Raw genomic sequence first — 17,094 nt, 5'->3', positions numbered from 1 at the left:
ATCAGACTTCATCAAGGGGTAAGGGACTAGTGTGCAAACACTCTTATTTATAGCAGCAATGATTAAGGAAGAGTGTCTGTGACATCACTTCCTGTTAGTACTAACATTCAGAATTCTAACACAAACTTGAATATAAGTGTAGGTAAGGAGTAGGGCTACTAATGATGAGCCCAAATATAGTTTATCACATGAAAAACGAGAGCAGTACATGGAGAAATAGTGGAAAATCGGTCAGGACGCTTTCTGCGTCACTTCCGCCCCACTTCCTGTGTCCTCAGTGTCTTATTGCGCATGCGCACCATGCGCTACTTCCGGTACAACGTCCTCATAATGTAGTAGTTTTGCCCTTCTTCCGGTTGGGCGTGTGCGTCCTTCTGCCCTTCTTCCGGCTGGGCGGGTGCGTCATATCCTGCCACGGCTGGTCCCAGCATCTCTATGGTGATTGTGGTTTGGGGCTGGATATGCAATGATGCGGCGGCCATCTTTAAGGTGGTTTTAGACTGTGTTTTCAGTCCATGCGGCGGCCATCTTCAAGGAGCCTTTGAATCGCGGACATTTCCTTATATTTGAGGTGCAGGAGCAGCTCAGATAAATGAAACAAACGCACATATTAATATTTGTAAATGTAATGAGCTTAGAAAGACTAATGTTAAAGAATACAGCTTAGATATATTAAATGCATGGTGGACCCAAAAGGACTATATTATTTATACCCAGGTTTGATATAGTGCTGATTCCGACTTCTGGATATTTATTAGAATTAGTATTACTGCGCAGAGAGTACTATATTTATTTAGATGTTATTACACCTTTGATTAAAGAACAAGGGAGATTTATATGCATATTGAGGATAAATTAGGTGGATGGTGATATAGGAGTGTCCGTATAGTATTACATTAAATAAAAGGACCATTAATTAGCTGGTGCAGAAGTGCTAGGATAATGTGAGGATAAAAAGATAAAATGATAAGGGGGAGGGGGTATGTGACAGAGTGCTTCCAGAGAAGAGGTGAAGGTCATTAGTCGTGAAATAATTATGAATAGTGTGTCTAAAGATTGTGTATTGATTTACGACTAAACATTATAAATAATTAGCGAGAATAAAAAATATAATAATATATAGTATCTGTGCAGAAAGTGGATTGTACGTGTGTCAATATTCCCTGCAATATTGCCGTTACGAGTCCGCTGGTCTACCCTTATACAGTACCCAATCTTCCCAAGTGGTTACCCACTTGGTACTGATTGGGCCCAACACTGCTTAGCTTCCAAGATCGGACGAGATTGGGCGTGTGCCAGTGCGGTGTGACTGTATTCATTGGTGAAATGATTTATTCACACAGTAACAGGTTTTTATTAGGAATAATTGACATTCTATCTTAGAACCATATTTGTTAAAAGTGCAAAGTGCCGAAGGATAATAAATGTAATATACAAATCCATGAATGCTTGATTGTCGATGCTTCTGTCAAAGAAAGGGTGCAATTTCGTATCCTTCATTAAAGCCAAGAGGGTGTGTGGTTTTTAATTGAAAAATCCAGAACATTTCTCTTTGGGAGAGCTTCTTGGCCAGGTCTCCACCCCTGTCACCACTGGTCACGTGCTCGATGGCTTTGAAGGACATCTCTTCCGGATTTGAGTTATGTTCAAGTTTAAAATGTCTATAAAGTAGAGGAGTTTCCAGTTTATTCTTGATGCTCCTCACATGCTCTTGTATCCTAATTTTGAGAGTTCTTTTTGTCTTTCCCACATATTTCTTGTGGCACGTACATTCTATTAAGTAAATTACTGATGTGATATTGCAGTTCATGAACTTTTTGATTTTGAACTCCTGGGTGCCGTCCGTAGTACTGAAGGTTTTTCTAATAGAAAGGAGTTCAAAATCAAAAAGTTCATTAACTGCAATATCACATCAGTAATTTACTTAATAGAATGTACGTGCCACAAGAAATATGTGGGAAAGACAAAAAGAACACACTGCTCAAAAAAAATAGAGGGAACACTAAAATAACACTTCCTAGATCTGAATGAATGAAATATTTTTATTAAATACTTTGTTCTTTACATAGTTGAATGTGCTGACAACAAAATCACACAAAAATTATCAATGGAAATCAACTTTATTAACCCATGGAGGTCTGGATTTGGAGCCACACTCAAAATTAAAGTGGAAAAACAAACTACAGGCTGATCCAACTTTGATGTAATGTCCTTAAAAAACAAGTCAAAATGAGGCTCAGTGGTGTGTGTGGCCTCCACGTGCCTGTATGACCTCCCTACAACGCCTGGGCATGCTCTTGATGAGGTGGCGGATGGTCTCCTGAGGGATCTCCTCCCAGACCTGGACTAAAGCATCCGCCAACTCCTGGACAGTCTGTGGTGCAATGTGGCGTTGGTGGATGGAGCGAGACATCATGTCCCAGATGTGCTCAATTGGATTCAGGTCTGGGGAACGGGCGGGCCAGTCCATAGCATCAATGCCTTCGTCTTGCAGGAACTGCTGACACTCCAGCTACATGAGGTCTAGCATTGTCTTGCATTAGGAGGAACCCAGGGCCAACCGCACCAGCATATGGTCTCACAAGGGGTCTGAGGATCTCATCTCGGTACCTAATGGCAGTCAGGCTACCTCTGGCGAGCACATGGAGGGCTGTGCGGCCCCCCAAAGAAATGCCACCCCACACCATTACTGACCCACTGCCAAACCGGTCATGCTTGAGGATGTTGCAGGCAACAGAACGTTCTCCTTGGCGTCTCCATACTCTGTCACATGTGCTCCGTGAGAACCTGCTTTCATCTGTGAAGAGCACAGGGCGCCAGTGGCGAATTTGCCAATCTTGGTGTTCTCTGGCAAATGCCAAACGTCCTGCACGGTGTTGGGCTGTAAGCACAACCCCCATCTGTGGACGTCGGGCCCTCATACCACCCACTTGGAGTCTGTTTCTGATCGTTTGAGTAGACACATGCACATTTGTGGCTTGCTGGAGGTCATTTTGCAGGGCTCTGGCAGTGCTCCTCCTGTTCCTCCTTGCACAAAGGCGGAGGTAGCGGTCCTGCTGCTGGGTTGTTGCCCTCCTACGGCCTCTTCCACGTCTCCTGATGTACTGGCCTGTCTCCTGGTAGCGCCTCCATGCTCTGGACACTAAGCGGACAGACACAGCAAACCTTCTTGCCACAGCTCGCATTGATGTGCCATCCTGGATGAGCTGCACTACCTGAGCCACTTGTGTGGGTTGTAGACTCCGTCTCATGCTACCACTAGAGTGAAAGCACCGCCAGCTTTCAAAAGTGACCAAAACATCAGCCAGAAAGCATAGGAGCTGAGAAGTGGTCTGTGGTCACAACCTGCAGAACAACTCCTTTATTGGGGGTGTCTTGCTAATTGCCTATAATTCCCACCTGTAGTCTATTCCATTTGCACAACAGCATGTGAAATTGATTGTCAATCAGTATTGCTTCCTAAGTGGACAGTTTGATTTCACAGAAGTGTGATTGACTTGGAGTTACATTGTGGTGTTTAAGTGTTCCCTTTATTTTTTTGAGCGGTATATATATATGAGGTGATATGCGTACTTGCCTACTTCATGGATATCTGCTCTTAGAAATATGGAATGGCCGTTCCAAAAGGCAAGATCGAGGGTCGTGGCTCTGTGATATGTGTCTTTGCAGCCTTAACCATGCGATGCAATACCACAATTGGTGGCACTGCACAATTGGTGGCACTGCACACTTGACGGCGGTCTAAGGAGACTCCCGGATATGTGGGCATCTCCTAGACATTGTGGGAGAGTAGGAAGGTGTGGTCATATCTGAGGGAAAAGCAAAAAGTCTCTAATGCATACCATAGACTTCAGCATACATTCCAAAACAAAAAAAAAAACAAAAATAAAAGCATAAATATTACTAGTTTATGGGGAAATAACTATATGTCCAATGTCAGCAACATATAATATTAGCTCACTGATAGACACGCTTACAAACCCTTTATAAGCAGATTCCCACACAAAAAGGAGAAGTTATTCCATTAACTTCTATATACAAGTTTCAGTTTTCTGAAAATTTCCATTACAACAGATCTGACTCACAATGCAAAATGGGTAAAAATACTAATTTTAGTCTTCATGGACGACAACTGTTGTGTTTTTGGTATGTCTAGATAATCTGCAACATCCATCCTGCACTCAGGAAACAATCGCCACCCTTGCACATGGCATTGCAGTGACAGAGCAAAAAAAAAAGGCTTTAGGGAATTCTGTAAACCTTGTTACTCACCACAGGCTTTTAGCTCTTGGGTTAAGTGATCGAAGCCAAAATCCTGCGGCCAACTGAATCCCCCCAACGACAGACGAAGCTTACAGTAGTACATGGATGTATTTGTACATCTACTATATAAAAGCGAAAATCTGTCCTTTTGTCTTTCTATACAAATCCACAGTTTACAAGCGAAGATTGTGAATTTTTACATACGAGCGTATCAAAACACGGCGGAGGCAACTAAAACAATTAGAAATCCCTAGCACCCCTAGGGGTGAGGCAGCAGCACAGAGTTTTTCAGCAGACAGCATAACTCTGGAATGCCTGGACCAATTTACAACAAACTTGCTACACATATGACTTACACTCTGGGAACAAACACTGTGGGGGTAAAAATACCACTAGCACCCCAGGACATGCATGATATGTCAGTGATGACAGGGCTGCATGTGACAGGGACAGTGACATGATGTGAGGAGGGGAATAGAGGTAGCACAAACCCACACACAGAGTTATATAGTGGAAGTAGCACGGTCCCCCAGCAGCACAGAGTATATCAGGAGATACATAATGTGCTGCGCTTTATAACAAAATGTAAAAAAAATCAATAATTTCACAGGGGCACTGACATGATGTGAGGAGGGGAATGGAGGCAGCAGGAAGCCACAGACTGAGAGTTGTATAGTGGGAAGAGCAAGGTCGCTTGGGGACCAAAAAAGGGGTCCAGCCACTATACAAAGTGCGTCAGGGAAGCAAGATATGCCTATATACTAGATCTCCAACCAACGTAAATTAGCGAACAACTATCATTCTAATTTACCATCCTCAGCCCGTAGCGAAGCACGGGTATTCAGCTATCTACAATGTTATTTATACTGTGTGTTTAATATTTACATTTATTTTTGTAAACACACATTCTTAAAATCCCGGGCAACGCCGGGTACTCCAGCTAGTACAATATATAAACTTGATTCTTCATGTGTTCTAGGACTGTCACTTTGGTAAAGAATATTAAATTTTTAAGTACTATACACTATATATAATTTATATACATTATACATGAGACGCAGCCTGGTCAATATAAGGCTGGATTCCAGAGGGAGATTAAGGGCCTAATTCAGAGTTGATCGCAGCAGCAAATTTGTTAGCAGTTGGGCAAAACCGGGGCCCTCATTCCGAGTTGATCGCTAGCTGCCATTGTTCGCTGCATAGCGATCATTTCAAAAAAACGTCAAAACTACGCATGCGTATGGCCCGCAATGTGCACGCGCAGCGTACGGGTTCAAAGAGCATCGTTGTTTTTGCACTGCTTCTAGCGACGATTCCATTCGCACAGCCGAATGCAAGGAGATTGGCAGGAAGTGGGAGTGTATTGGTGTCAACTGACCATTTTCTGGGTGTGTTTGGAAAAACGCAGGCGTGTCCAGGCGTTTGCTGGGCAGGTATCTGACGTCAATTCCGGGACCTTCGTCGCAGCAATCATCGCACAGAATAAGTAACTACAGGGCTGGTTTTGTTTTGTACAAAATGTTTTTGTACCGCTCGGCTGCACAGGCGTTCGCACTCTTGCAAAGCGAAAATACACTCCCCCGTGGGCGGCGACTATTCGTTTGCATGGCTGCTAAAAGTAGCTAGCGAGCAACTCGGAATGAGGGCCCATGTGCACTGCAGGAGGGGGTGATATAACATGTGCAGAGAGAGTTAGATTTGGGTGTGGTGTGTTCAAACTGAAATCTAAATTGCAGTGTAAAAAAAAGCAGCCAGTATTTACCCTGCACAGAAACAAAATAACCCACCCAAATTTAATGGTGCCCATACACTTGTGAGATAATCGGTGCTAACCTTCGATTTCGACCGCATCTGTGAGAGAAATCGAAGTATTGTATGCATATTTTAGGTACCTTAAGACGCGATGCGCGGGCATGCCGGTCGAATGTCACGTCTCAAGATAGTATGTGCTCCACTTAATATTTATTGAATGGCAGTGCAATCGCATGTTTTTTAAAAAACACATGCTATATATATATATATATATCGCACCTCGATATGCGATCGGCACCCGCCGGGAGCGGCCAGAGGCCACTCCCACTCGGCGGTGACGTGCCCATCTCGTGATTACCATGCGATCTATCTCATGATCGCATGGTAATCACTTTGGCAGTTCAGGTGCGATTTCATCGCACCTGAACTGCCGGCGCGATGCCCCACGATGTCGCTTCGCGGGACATCGCACAAGTGTATGGGCACCATAACTCTGTCTGCAAAAGTTATATCTGCCACACCTGCAGTGCATATGGTTTTGCCCAACTGCTAAGAAATTTGCTGCTGCGATCAACTCTGAATTACCCCCTAAGTTCGCAAAGCAACCCAGCTAATCATGGCAGTCATTAGCGGATTGGGAATAGAACTAAGGTGGTCATTCCGAGTTGATCGCTAGCTGTTTTCGGTCGCTGTGCAGCGATGAGGCAAAAAAAACGGCACTTATGCGCATGTGTATGTGTAGCAAAGCGCACGCGCGACGTACTATTACAATTAACAATGTAGTTTCACACAGGGTCTAGCGAAGCTTTTCAGTCGCACTGCTGGCCGCAGAGTGATTGACATGAAGTGGGCATTTCTGGGTGTCAACTGACCGTTTTCAGGGAGTGTTCAGAAAAACGCAGATGTGCCAGGAAAAACGCAGGCGCGGCTGGCCGTGTTTGTGACGTCAAAACAGGAACGGAACAGTCTGAAGTGTTCGCAAGCGCTGAGTAGGTTTTGAGCTACTCTGAAACTGCACAAAAAAACCTCGCCGCCGCTCTGCGATCCTTTCGTTTGCACTTCTGCTAAGCTAAAATACACTCCCAGTGGGAGGCGGCATAGCTTTTGCAAGGCTGCTAAAATCTGCTAGCGAGCGAACAACTCGGAATGACCACCTAAATCAACAGCATGATCATAGCTGTCAGGGCCTGAGACCAGTAAGAAACAAAACAAACAAAAAAAAAAACTTCCACACTTGGAATAAAGCATCTTTTTATATATCCATTGGAAGATGTTTTTTCTGGTCTTCTTTCTATTGGGATCTGCATCTTCTGGTCTACTCTGGTCTTCTATACATGGGACCTGCATCTTCTGGTCTTCTATACACAGGAATCTGCATCTTCTGGTCTTCTGTACATAGGGCCCTCCATCTTCTATTCCTCTATCTACAGCCATAGTCCACAGTCTTCTTATCTTCTTCCTTCCACTATTCAGTAACTGATCTGCAAGTAACCATCTAGAGCTCTTGCTACAACGTGAGACATCGGTTCTGATTGGCTATTTGCAAAGAGGCCACCCAGCAACATTCGTGTTGGAGCTCCTTTTACTAAAAGTCACTTGTTATTTAAGAGGGATTATTATTATCATCATCATCATTATTATAATAATAATAATAATAATAATAATAATAATAGTTGTTATTTATATATCACTTTCTCCCAATATGACATTAATAGTGGGATTTACTAAGGCCAGAAATGCAGCCAAAACTCAGGAATCCTGATTTCTGAGTTTTGGTCACATTTCCATATGTACCAAGCGTTGGAACGCGATACATTCTGGTGGGTAACGCTATCTTTAGAAACCGTATTCAAACCTTATTTCCCTACTACAAAAACATAGGCGCACGCATGTCCGTAGGGTGGCACCTGATACACCGGTTGTCGTGATCCCGGCGCTCAGCATACCGCGCCCTAATCCTGACCGCTAGTATACCGACAACTATTCTCCCTCTAGGGATGTCCACGACACCCCTGGAGGGAGAATAAAGAGTGTGGCACGCATAGCGCGCCACCGTCCCCGCAGCGTGGTGAGCGCAGCAAGCCCGCAACGGGCTCTTTTGCACCTGCCCCGCTGCTTGCATTCCGGCGGTTCTGATCCCAGTACCGGTATGCTGGGCGCCGGGATCCCAAGCGCCGGCGAATCATGCTACACCCATGTCCATATGCAGTGGTATATTACTGTGTCCATCCACTTAACGGTGATCTCCCTGATGTCAGGTGAGGTGAATAGTGAGAGGGGCAGAGGGAAAGCGTGTGCATGGGATAAAACCCACTTTCAGTGCAGCACCAACTCAAGCAGGGCTTGGCAAACAAGGGAGAGGTATGTGTGTTGCTGGTGGTGGGGGGGAGAGGTAAGTGCCATCGTACACAGCCTATATGAAAGCCAGATAGCACAGTATTAGAATTCAATTGCAGATTGTACGCCTGCAGATACCTTCACCCACTGGTGCTTCTAGCTCAGAAGTGAGGTGCAGTATACCATGCCATATACAGTACAGCCAGGATCTATCGGACACATTTCCAATGTGATCTGGGTGCAATGTTAGTGCCCAATATCGGATGGCAGGGTGTGATTTTAATGGCATTATGCATGATTTTACACAAGCAGGGAAAGGAGCTAGTCCCTGCGATTTGCTCTAAGTGATGCTGGGGCTACTGCACATGCAGGGTCCCACTGACCGTACATGCAGATCGGCCATTACTAGGGAGAGTTCTGGGGGAACCCTCCACCAGGTAACTCAGATGGCGGAAGCTGCGGGGGCAAATCTCAGGAATGCTTCACATTCCAGAAGATGGAAAATATGGCAGCATCACCCCTCCCCCTCCCCACCTAAGGAAACCTATGGGGGTTGCGGCTGCCGGAGGGAATGGGGGGATTGCTGCAGGTATTACAGGCAGGAAATATTTATTGATAAATGGAAACCATAATGTTTAAAGTCAGATAATAACACCTTCAAACTAAAAGTTATTTAGAGTTTATTTCTTTAAAAAAAAAAAAAAAATCATGTTTGACGGTATTGTACAATCCATTGCCTAGTTGACCTAATACATATTACATATTATTCTATGTTGGTCTTTCGAGTAAATCACCAGTTCCAAAAGTCTGGCCATTCTTGGCTTAGGCCATTGGCAGGCAATCCTCTGCATTCTGGGACTACTTCAAAAAGTTACGAGAGTAGATGTATCAAACCCTTGGAGAGAGAAAAAGTGAAGATGTTGCCCAAAGATATTTTGTCCCAATTTTCTAAATAGACATAATGGAAAAACCACCAGAGGTGTTTCATGTGCATAATAATGGTCACCAGTGTACACTTTGGGGTATATGCAATTGCGGTCGAATTGCCGCAAAAGTCGAAAAACGGGGCATTTTCGGCAAAAAAATACATGTCGAATTGGATTCGACAATGCAATACAGTACTTTTCGACAAAAAACCTGCCGTTTCAGATTCGACTTTTTGCAATTCGACAGTTACTCAAATTCGACATGTCTGCAATGTTAAAAATGCGGCTTTTCGACAAAAGTATATTCAGTTGAAGAATGTCGATTCGACAACAGTGCTTTTCGACAGTAATTTCGTCAATTTCATTCCGCCTCACTTTGCTGGCGGAATCTAATACATTTTTTTTAAAAACATGTTTTTTTGTGTTTTTTTTTGTTGCTAATAGCATATCTATTTATATTAGAAGGGATTATCTACTTGGTTTGTCTATTAGGAGGCACAATTATTATTTATATATTTTTTAAAAGAATATTTTTTTTTTAACTGACTAAAATAAAGAGAGCATGGTTTTCAGTAGGAAGGGGCGGGAATGGGTTAAAATCAAGAAAAAAAATGCATGGGGTCCCCCCTCCTAAGCATAACCAGCCACGGGCTCTTTGAGCCGGTCCTGGTTGTAAAAATACGGGGGGGGGGAAATTGACAGGGGATCCCCCGTATTTAGAACCAGCACCGGGCTCTGCGTCCGGTCCTGGTGCAAAAAATATGGGGGACAAAAGACGTAGGGGTCCCCCGTATTTTTAACACCAGAACCGGGCTCCACTACCTGGAGAGATAATGCCACAGCCGGGGGACACTTTTATATCGGTCCCTGCATCCGTGGCATTAAATCCCCAACTAGCCACCAGGGGTCCCCCCCCCTCCAGCCACCCAAGGGCCAGGGGTGAAGCCAGAGGCTGTCCCCCCCTCATCCAAGGGCTGCGGATGGGGGGCTGATAGCCTTGTGTCAAATAAAAGAATATTGTTTTTTGCAGCAGAACTACAAGTCCCAGCAAGCCTCCCCCGCAAGCTGGTACTTGGAGAACCACAAGTACCAGCATGTAGGGGGAAACGGGCCCGCTGGTACCTGTAGTTCTACTGCAAAAAAAATACCCAAATAAGAACAGTACATGCACACGGTGAAAGTAAAACTTTATTACATACATGCCGACACACACATACTTACCTATGTTCACACGCCGACTCTGTCCACGTCTCCAAGATGAATCCATGGGGTACCTGAAAATAAAATTATACTCACCAAAATCCAGTGTAGGATCTCTCGTCTTCTTTTTTGTAATCCACGTACTTGGCAAAAAAACAAACCGCATTACCCGGACCACGCACTGAAAGGGGTCCCATGTTTACACATGGGACCCCTTTCCCCGAATACCGAGACCCCCCGTGACCCCTGTCACAGAGGGTCCCTTCAGCCAATCAGGGAGCGCCACGTCGTGGCACTCTCCTGATTGGCTGTGCGCGTCTGAGCTGTCAGACGCGCATAGCACATACCGCTCCATTATCTTCAATGGTGGGAACTTTGCGGTCAGCGGCTGACCGCGAGTGACCTCACCGCTGACCGCAAAGTTCCCACCATTGAAGATAATGGAGCGGCTGTGCGATGTGCCGTCTGACAGCTCAGACACGCAGAGCCAATCAGGAGAGTGCCACGACGTGGCGCTCCATGATTGGCTGAAGGGACCCTCTGTGACAGGAGTCACGGGGGGGTCTCTGCATTCGGGGAAAGGGGTCCCATGTGTAAACATGGGACCCCTTTCAGTGCGTGGTCCGGGTAATGCGGTTTGTTTTTTTGCCAAGTACGTGGATTACAAAAAAGAAGACGAGAGATGCTACACTGGATTTTGGTGAGTATAATTTTATTTTCAGGTACCCCATAGATTCATCTTGGAGACGTGGACAGAGTCGGCGTGTGAACATAGGTAAGTATGTGTGTCGGCATGTATGTAATAAAGTTTTACTTTCACGGTGTGCGTGTACTGTTTTTATTTGGGTATTTTTTTTGCAGTAGAACTACAGGTACCAGTGGGCCCATTTCCCCCCCCCCCCCCCCGCATGCTGGTACTTGTGGTTCTCCAAGTACCAGCTTGCGGGGGAGGCTTGCTGGGACTTGTAGTTCTGCTGCAAAAAACAATATTCTTTTATTTGACACAAGGCTATCAGCCCCCCATCCGCAGCCCTTGGATGGGGGGGGGGGGGGGACAGCCTCGGGCTTCACCCCTGGCCCTTGGGTGGCTGAAGGGGGGGGACCCCTGGATTTAAGGGGTCCCCACTCCTCCATGGTACCCCGGCCAGGGTTGACTAGTTGGGGATTTAATGCCACGGCCGCAGGGACCGATATAAAAGTGTCCCCCGGCTGTGGCATTATCTCTCCAGCTAGTGGAGCCCGGTGCTGGTGTTAAAAATACGGGGGACCCCTACGTCTTTTGTCCCCCGTATTTTTTGCACCAGGACCGGACGCAGAGCCCGGTGCTGGTTCTAAAAATACGGGGGATCCCCTGTAATTTCCCCCCCCCCCCCCGTATTTTTACAACCAGGACCGGCTCAAAGAGCCCGAGGCTGGTTATGCTTAGGAGGGGGGACCCCACGCAATTTTTTTCAGGGTTTTTTAACCATTTCTGTGCCGTCCAAAAAGTCGAATCCAGGACGCACACTATCCGTCAATTGGTCCGTTTTTCGACAGTGGGACTGTCGAATCTGTTTTTTATTGAATATGTCGAATTCGGGTCCCGGCGGGAGGGTAAGTGACTGTCGAATTGTGTCGAATTTAAAAACGGTCGAATTCCAGCCGGAATTCGACCGCAATTGCATATACCCATTTGAGAGGTTGTTCCTAATGGTCCTGATGTAGGGAGTTATTCAGTATGGATTGCACTAGTTTCCCAACAACTGCGCATGTGCGGGACCTGACCTGCACATGTGCAGAATGGGTCCTGCAATCGTATGGCAAACGTCTCTGCCTGATTGACAGGCAGAGGCATTGGGGGGAGGGACAGGGGCAGGGGCGGCTGGCGTTGCCGGAAACAGGGGTGTGCCGCCCCCGTTTTTCAGGAGAGGCGAGGCCAAGGACTGTGTCGTGAGATACAGTTTCCTTGGCCTCGTAAGTCGCCCTGCAATGGCCAGCCTGAGGAAGCCGAGGCTGACTCATCCCAGACTAACTCCGGTTGCAGTGCTGCAAATTCAGCAAGGAGGTTTGTAACACCTCTTACTGCATTTGCATTGCTAAGGATCACATTTGCAAAACTGCTGTGGGCAGCTTTGCAAATGCGATGCATACTGAATGAGGGCCTTAGTTTGGATTGCTTGTAATTGAGAATATTGATGGTTTATCTGAATGTGAGCTCGCTTAGGCATATTGACATGTGGTTTAGCAGGATAGAGGGCTGATCGTATAATGCAGGTACGTAAAGCTTAAAATAATCTATTACACATGGTTGTTTCATTACTTTCAAAAGGAACAGTTTCAAATAGTGATGAGCAACAAGTGGACAGTGAGCCTCCCGTGGCCCTCCAACCTTTACCAACGGCCCCCTCTCTATTTCTTTCTTTATGCCCCATTGGTCCTTTCCCAGCTTTACACCATCATATTTAAGTGTCAGTACAACTTGCAACAATAAGTTGTCTTACATTAAATGCCTGTTGATATATTATTTCATATTGGAGTCTGTGTATTTGATTAAATATATTGTTTTAGTAAATTACTGAGATTAAGGGTAATGTGCAGCCCCTTTGAAGGATAGAGTGCTGCAGTTGCGGCTCTTGAAGTGTATCAGATTGCCCATCACTGATTTAGAGGGAACAACACTCAATAGGCTGTTCATTTTTTAATAATATTCCTGTCATAAACGAATTCTGCTCCAAAGTATCGAAGGATAGTTGCCATTGTTTCTATTGATAGCTGAATGATAAATGAAAAGATAATTTACCAATTCTAGATTTGCATGTATCTAACCTGGTGTAATAAATGGTGAGATGCTTAATTGATTATCAAAGTGATATTTATTTTAATAATAATAAATGATAGTCCCGAATACTATGATTGCAATCTATTTGGCTGTGTAAAGCCTTCTTACTAGTTGTGCATAAGCATGCTTGATTCTAGGTATAATGATGAAGTCCATAAACAGTGAAAATATGAATACAGAAATGAATTGAAAAAATGGAAAAATGAAAAAAATGTAAAAAATGAAATGAAAAAATGAATAAATGAAAAAACGAAGAAAAAATGAAAATGGAGAAAAGTGTCTATTTGATATAATTCAAACCGCGGCGTCCCGCTGGTGTGAACTGAGTGCACTTGTTTAAAATGACATTCTGCTACTGACAATTATACAGCAGTGGAAGGTGTGTGAGAATGAAAGGGTACTCTGGACTGGTCTGCCTCCCCCTGCTTCTGCCGCCGTCACTGTGACTGTGTTCTGTCACAGGTCGGAGGCTTGTCCGCCTGGGTTCGGTGCCTGTCTTGGAGGGGGAGATGCACGCACTGCTACCACTCTCAGAGTGGTTCGTTGCCGCACTTCCCCCACCTACAGAGACTCACCTCAGATCTCCTTCTCCCTTGCTGGATGTGTCAGCGGCAGGCTGTCTCCTCGATGCTTGGCCGTCGTCCGTGATCTGCAGACACTTCCTGGTCTTCAGTCACGTGACCGGGTTCCGTCTCTTGTTCCGCTCCTTCTGTTCGGTCGTGCAGCTGTTGTGGATGGTGTAGGGAAATGCTCCAACGCGTTTCGGCCCTTGGGGGCCTTCCTCTGGGAGAAAGACACTCTTTCACGGTCACGTGACTGAAGACCAGGAAGTGTCTGCAGATCACGGACGACGGCCAAGCATCGAGGAGACAGCCTGCCGCTGACACATCCAGCAAGGGAGAAGGAGATCTGAGGTGAGTCTCTGTAGGTGGGGGAAGTGCGGCAACGAACCACTCTGAGAGTGGTCGCAGTGCGTGCATCTCCCCCTCCAAGACAGGCACCGAACCCAGGCGGACAAGCCTCCGACCTGTGACAGAACACAGTCACAGTGACGGCGGCAGAAGCAGGGGGAGGCAGACCAGTCCAGAGTCCCCTTTCATTCTCACACACCTTCCACTGCTGTATAATGGTCAGTAGCAGAATGTCATTTTAAACAAGTGCACTCAGTTCACACCAGCGGGACGCCGCGGTTTGAATTATATCAAATAGACACTTTTCTCCATTTTCATTTTTTCTTCGTTTTTTCATTTATTCATTTTTTCATTTCATTTTTTACATTTTTTTCATCATTTTTATTTTTTTCATTTTTCCATTTTTTCAATTCATTTCTGTATTCATATTTTCACTGTTTATGGACTTCATCATTATACCTAGAATCAAGCATGCTTATGCACAACTAGTAAGAAGGCTTTACACAGCCAAATAGATTGCAATCATAGTATTCGGGACTATCATTTATTATTATTAAAATAAATATCACTTTGATAATCAATTAAGCATCTCACCATTTATTACACCAGGTTAGATACATGCAAATCTAAAACCGGGGGTGAGCGCAGTGTGAAAAAATTCTCTGCTTCTATACCATTATTTTAACAAGTAGGACCAACTTGTTAAACACAAGCAGCACTCCCCGTAACGTTAGCACATTTCTGTGCGCAGTCCACCCAAATCCTATATCTTTCTAATTTACCAATTCAGCCAGATACAAATCACAAAATAAATGTTATATATATATATATATATATATATATATATATATATATATATACATACATACATATACACACACACACACACACACACACACACACACACACACACACACACACACACACACACACACACACACTATATAGGGGGTAATTCCAAGTTGATCGCAGCAGGAATTTTGTTAGCGGTTGGGCAAAACCATGTGCACTGCAGGGGAGGCAGATTTAACATGTGCAGAGCACTAGCGCACGCAGGGGGGGTTTCTGAGTACCTAGAAACCCCCCCTGCTCTCCACTCCATCGCCCCAGCTGAACTATAAATTTTTTGTTTTTTTTAATAAGACGGAGGAGCTGTCGGTCTATGACTCGGCAGCTGCCTCCTTATATTCATAGAGCCGCCGGCAGCGGGCTGACTCTACTATAGGTGGCGCTGGAGAGCACAGCTCCTCAGAAGCAGCAGTGCCCATGGTAACAATGCTGGCCGGGAGAAGCACTCTCTTCCTCCGTCCCGGCCAGCGATAGGCACAAGTATGAGCCCGCGGATCAAGCATGTGTGGCGCAAGTAAGGGGTGCTAGGGGACGGCAGGGGAGGCATCTCATCCACCTTTGTTTATTTGCGTACATATTATTAGATGAAGAGGTGTGTGTGCGTAATAAGTGAAAGCGGTCTGCATATAAAGTGAAAGGGGTGTGCGTGCGTATAAAGTGAAAGAGATGTGCATGTGTGTGCGTAATAAATTAAAAGTGTGTGTAATAAGAGAAAGAGGTGTGCGTATAAAGTGAAAGGGGTGTGTGTGCATATACAAAGTGAAAGAGAGTGTGTGTGTGTGTGTGTGTGTGTGTGTGTGTGTGTGTGTGTGTGTGTGTGCGTAATAAGTGAAAGAGGTGTTTGTGTGCGTATAACGTGAAAGAGGTATGTGTGCTATATATTTATGTACATATATAGTGTCACTTTAGTCCTTCCCCTGCCCCACCTACTGTATGCATGGCTCCACACCCACATTGGAAACCCCCCTTCACAAATCCTGCGTTTGCCCCTGCAGAGAGAGTTAGATTTGGGTGGGGTGTGTTCAATATGAAATCTAATTTTCAGTGTAAAAATAAAGCAGCTAGTATTTACCCTGCACAGAAATAAAATAACCCACCCAAATCTAACTCTCTCTGCACATGTTATATCTGCCCCCCCCCCCCCCCCCCTGCAGTGCACATGGTTTTGCCCAAATGCTAACAAAATTCCTGCTGCGATCAACTTGGAATTACCCCCTTAGTGTATTATCTTGTTATATATATTAGTTCGTTCAGTGTAAACTAGCCAGAGAGACTCATGTTTTAAATCTCCAGTCTGTTGCTGACCCCGAGAGACTGACAAATGAAATCACAAAGCGTACGTGCTCAACACTAATTACCGTATTTTTCGGACCATAAGACGCGCCTGACCATAAGACGCACCTAGTTTTTAGAGTAAGAAAACTGGAAAAAAAAGCCAGCATACACAGACAGACAGACACACACACATACACACACACACACACACACACACACACACACACACATCAGAGCCAGCATACACACACACACACACACACACACACACACACACACACACACACACATCAGAGCCAGCATACACAGACACACACACACACACACACACACACACACATATTGTAGACAGTACCAGTGGTTCCCCGCGTCCAGGCTCTCAGCTAACGCTTGCCCCGGGTGCACTCCTGAGGACCAAGGAGGTGTGGGGTAGATGCCGGGCTCTGCTGCTGGGCTCTGAGATGCGCCGCGCTCTGCTGATGACGGCGCAGCAGGTGCAGCAGCATCCAGGACCCGCCGGTTCCCCCATGTCCAGGCACTCAGCTAACGCTGCCTGCAGGGAAACTCCTGAGGAGGGAGGAGGTGTGGGGGAGCGGGGGGGAGTCACATGATGCTGGGCTCTGCTGCTGGGCTCTGAGATGCGCCGCGCTCTGCTGATGACGGCGCAGCAGCAGCATCCAGGACCCGCCGCTACCCGCGAACTCCATCTGCATCTGCTCCTCTTCGCTCCATAAGACGCACATACTTTTTCCCCCACATTTTT

The 17,094-nt window shown here is 45.6% G+C and overlaps 1 protein-coding gene and 1 pseudogene across 2 annotated transcripts in view; both read right to left on the bottom strand.

The window, feature by feature from the left end:
- SH2B2 (SH2B adaptor protein 2) overlaps positions 1 to 17,094 on the bottom strand; it is a 236,713-nt gene that overhangs the window by 198,260 nt on the left and 21,359 nt on the right. The gene's annotated exons all lie outside the window — the stretch shown is intronic.
- On the bottom strand, positions 1,199 to 1,317 carry LOC135051381 (5S ribosomal RNA; annotated as a pseudogene).

This window comes from Pseudophryne corroboree, chromosome 2, assembly GCF_028390025.1.
Source record: "Pseudophryne corroboree isolate aPseCor3 chromosome 2, aPseCor3.hap2, whole genome shotgun sequence".
Classification (NCBI taxonomy): Eukaryota; Metazoa; Chordata; class Amphibia; order Anura; family Myobatrachidae; genus Pseudophryne; species Pseudophryne corroboree.
Note: the sequence above shows the minus strand (reverse complement) of the source record. Positions and strands in the feature narration are given on the sequence as shown.